Source organism: Sinocyclocheilus rhinocerous, unplaced genomic scaffold, assembly GCF_001515625.1.
Source record: "Sinocyclocheilus rhinocerous isolate Xijiao unplaced genomic scaffold, SAMN03320098_v1.1 scaffold702, whole genome shotgun sequence".
Classification (NCBI taxonomy): domain Eukaryota; kingdom Metazoa; phylum Chordata; class Actinopteri; order Cypriniformes; family Cyprinidae; genus Sinocyclocheilus; species Sinocyclocheilus rhinocerous.
Window position 1 is genome coordinate 117,840 of NW_015625029.1, and position 4,703 is coordinate 122,542.

General features: G+C 36.4%; 1 protein-coding gene across 1 annotated transcript in view; it reads right to left on the minus strand.

Moving 5' to 3' along the window:
* mre11 (MRE11 homolog, double strand break repair nuclease) overlaps window positions 1-4,703 on the minus strand; it is a 99,278-nt gene that overhangs the window by 91,459 nt on the left and 3,116 nt on the right. The window lies entirely within an intron of this gene.

A 4,703-nucleotide genomic window follows, 5' to 3' on the forward strand; every position in this document is an offset into this window, starting at 1 on the left:
AAGTAGTTTCGCTTTCACAACGAATCACACAGCGCCTTCACGACATGGCGGCGGCGGCAACAATACTACAGCGAGAATAAAAGTTACGCTTTCTTTCTTTGCGTGAACATTTGGGCTGTGTTATGCAAATCTTCCCACATCGTGACATAGACATGTTTGGTAGGCGTGGTTGACTCTTAACTTTAATAAAGAATATTTCTTTGGATTTGAGACTTTAGTCTTTGCAACTTTACAGATCTTCTTTATGCACCAAGAGCTTGTAACACTCCAAAGAGAAAGGAAAAATTGATCTCGCATCATATGACCCCTTTAGACCACCTGCCATAATAAAGAGAAAACACATTTTAGAAATTTTAGGAATCTATCAAAAAATTGATTAAATCAAAATAATGTTATTGTCATTTATTGGGCAAATAAACTTAACTAAATAGTATTTATTCACATAAAAAAGGCCTCCTATGCCCTTCATAACAGCTTGCATTCTTGCTGGCATTGTTTATGTACTTTTTGAATAATAGGGTATCTGAAAAAAAACACTATAAAGCTCTCTGCCTTTCTTTCATATATAACAGCAATAATTATATTATATCATTAGAAATACTAATGCTAGTACTGTTACTAAAGAGCTTATGCATATTGCTGCAGGAACACGTTCACTTTGATCACAGTCACGACTTCCTGTCATTTCTTTATCCTGTAATGGGCGGTTACGAAGCGTCTGATATTTATATTCAGACAATTTACACGCTGTTGTTATTCCCTTACAGTTCCTACTCTCATAAAATACTCGCAATACATGTTGACTTTTAAACCACGATTTAACTTTCAACAACAGATATTTCAGTTTTTGCGCTGATTATTAATTGTCTCTCTTTTCCGTCTGTCTGACATGCGTGCACGCGCCCGCCGCTCATTCAATAAAGAGTAAAACTTAACACGGACTGTCAGGACGGACCTTTATGCAAAAATGGAAATGCTCGCATGAATTAGTGACATTTATACATAAGGATATGACCGTAAACAGAAAGTTTTTTGCGCTGAGGATGCACACACATCATCTGCCAAAGCGCCAGGGCAAGCCATTACACTAATGCATTAGCTTAAAGCTTAAAATAAAGAAATCTCATGTTTGGGCAGCTTGGATCATGTAATTCTCCCGCAGCATCCCATTCTGTTTCTTCCACAATTTTTAGATGCATTTTGTCCATAAAAATGCTTAATTCAGTGCTATAATTTGACGTGATCGGCTGAAGTTGGACGTGCGCTGTGGGCAATGATTTTCATAATAGATTATCGATTTGATCGATTAGTAGTTGCAGCCCTAGTTTGCAAAAGTGGAAGTCAAGAAGAAGATCTATCTTTGTCCCATCACCGGCTCATCAGCCTCCTAGCTTTACCAGATTGAGTACTAGAGACAAACCAAAATTTTTTTTTTTACAATCTTTAAATTAAATAATTTGATATCATCACATACATTGGAGATCAAAATTAGAGAACAACCTATAATTTCCTAAATTTCAAGGTCACTGCTTAGTCCTATTTGAAGTTATCCTAACAGGAGCAGAAGGGCAGTTTTTAAGTATATTTCATAAATTAATTGTATTCTGAATCACAGTATGAAAACTTAAATTAGATGTATGAAAAAGAATTCTGATCGAATTAAAGACCACTTACAGATACAGTACCTACAAGTTATTGGTGTTAAGGCCTGGTGCTAATTTACATTTAATCATTTACCAGATGCTTTTATCCAAAGCGACTTACAAATGAGGACAATGGAAGCAACATACATATGTTTATACATAATTTCCTTAATTATCTGACAAACCCTATTTACCTGGCAGCATTTCTTTAATTTTCACTGAGATTGCAAGATCCCGCAGGCCGCTTTTAAGGTGATTGAAACCCTGCTACAGGAGGTTGTCCAGATGAAGGCCAAAGGGATGACCCTTTCAGCCATTGCAAGAGAAGTTGGTCATTCCAAATCTGTGATTTCTCTAATATTCCATGCTTACAATGACACTAATTCATTCATGTCCCCCAAAAAGGCTGGTCATTCACGCAAGACAAATGCATGAGAGGACAGGATAATGCAAAGACTCTCAATGGGGAATTGGTTCAACACTGCAACTGGATTTGCTTGCCAGTTCAGCGCTGAAAAGGGTATAGATCTGTCTCGGCATGTTTAAGAGAAGACGGACTGAAAGTGCACTTTGCAGTGACAAAGCCTCTCATCAGCAGAAATATTTAAAAGGCTAGGCTCACCTTTGCTGAGGAGCATGTTGTGTGGACAGAGGAGAACTGGTTAAAAGTTCACTTTAGTGGTGACAGCAAGTTTAATTTATTAGGGTCCGATGGGAAACATTTTGGTCAACATCAAACTAAGGAAAAACTGAAGCCCAAGTGTGTAAAGAAAAAGGTGGAGGTGGAAGTGTCATGGTTTGAGGGATGTTTTGCGCAGCAGGAGTTGAGCCTCTTATACAGCTACATGGCAGGGTGAATACAAATGTTTATCAGAAACTCCTTCAGCAACATGCAGTTCCTTCCCTGCAAGCATCTCCCAATCAGCCTGCTATTTTAATGCAAGACACTGCCCCCGGCACACTGCAAAATGGATAAAGCAGTTCCTTGAAGCTAAGAGCATTGAAATAATGAAATGGTCAGCCCAGAGTCCTGATCTAAACCCGATTGTAAATCACTGGAAAATCCTTGACGAAAAAGTTATGGCTAAGAAACCCATGCAGTTACCAAACTATGGAAGAGGGTGGAAGAAGAGTGGACCAAGATCACACAGGCGCGGTGTGAGAAACTAATGATGTCCTGCGGTCGCAAATGTGCTTAAGTTACTCAAAGAAAACGCCTCTACACGTCCTACTAATTTCTGACAGCTGTAACCCTCTAAAATTTTAGTTGTAATCTTCTTTTGGGCTACAGTGGTTACTGTTCTCTAATTTTGATTACTATGTTTTCTACAAAATAAAGGTTTTAATTGAAATGCCTTGGACATTTTGGCAAACATCTTAGTAGAACAGTGGTATATGAACAGCTGATATTCCTTCAAATTTTGATGAAGATTAACAATATTTTAGCAAAAATCTAATTATTATTTATAAATTGTTCCCTAATTTTGATCTCCATTGTATATTGGCTTTATACTGACCATTGATCACCTTGTTCTATAATACACTGGCATTGGTCATTAATTCCATCAGTGGCAGCAGGTCAATGGGGGTGCTGGGGCGCTGCCACCATCAAGTTAGTCAGGGAAGAAGTCTACTTGAACATGTTTAAAATAAATTAAATATATATTGCTAAATAATCGTGAAATTGCATTGTTTAGTCATACTATTCAACTGGTAGTCATGTTAGCACGTATTAAAAATAAAAACAATCTAAACTTTATTTAATTTGTTTTGTGTGTCCGAGGCACCAGACAAATGGGTGCCTATTAGGTCTGTAAACTTTTGAAACGCATGTGACTTGAGGCTGAGCTCTAATTGGCTTTTGAGATTATCCTCAGGGTGCAGAGCACTGTGCTCCAGACCTTCCCACTTTTGATCTTAGCGAATCAATATTGTTTTTATATATTTTGGCCTCATGTGATTGGACCATTCTCAACTGTCAAATAGGCACAATATCACTTCCGAGATGAAAGTAAATTCGATTTTAACTTTACAAAAAATCCATTCACAAGTTCAAATGAAGAAAAAAAATTAATACAAATACGAATCATGGAGCTTGGCCGGATTTGGAGAACTGGATGCAATGTAAATCATGCCTTTTATTGTTTTCCCTGTTTGTTATTTCAGTCCCGTCACCGAAGCGTTGGCAACAACACAGAAGGTAACTGAAACAATGCAGTTTAACTTGAGGCAATCATTGGGGTCCAAGGACAATGGCTTGTGTAGATGATCTAGTTATACAATGGATGTCTCATTTCAAGTAAATTATGAGTCTTTATGTAAGGATTATTATATGCACAATAGGCAAATATATTAAATAATATAGTGTCCCTTCTTCAGTTGTACATATTTAGTTATTTCTGACAACTTGAATAATATATTGTCAACACCATTAAACTTAAGGTAAAAAAACAATGGTCTATCTTTAAAAGATTACAGTTTTTGCATACTTATTACATTGGGCTTTATTAAACCTTATGAAAACAATGAATTTATATGCAATTTTTTATTACAAGTCAATTTTATTTAACCATTTTCACGGTCTTTATCTTGAAGGATTTGCTACCCTGTAGCTCCCTCGTGTGGACAGAATTATTTTGGAATTAATATAAATGGCTAATATTTTTTTAAATGACTACAAATGTTTAATGATTACTTTACTGATAATATGCCCACATTAAACTCAAATTCACTGATTTGGTACCTTATTTCATGCTTTATCAGTTGAATTTTCTACTTACATTTTTAAGCAGTAATGATTCATTATTATATCACTTGTTAAACAGTTAATTAACAATTGCATTCAGTCTAGCTGTCGCATTAAATTCTGTCATTAATTACTCACCCTCATGTCGTTCCAAACCTGTAAGACCTTTGTTCATCTTCGGAACACAAATTAAGAAATTTTTTATGAAATCGGAGAGCTATCTGACCCTCCATAGACAGCAATGCAACTGAAATGTTCCCAGGTCCAGAAACGTAGTAAATACATCGGTAAAACAGTCCATGTGACATCAGTGG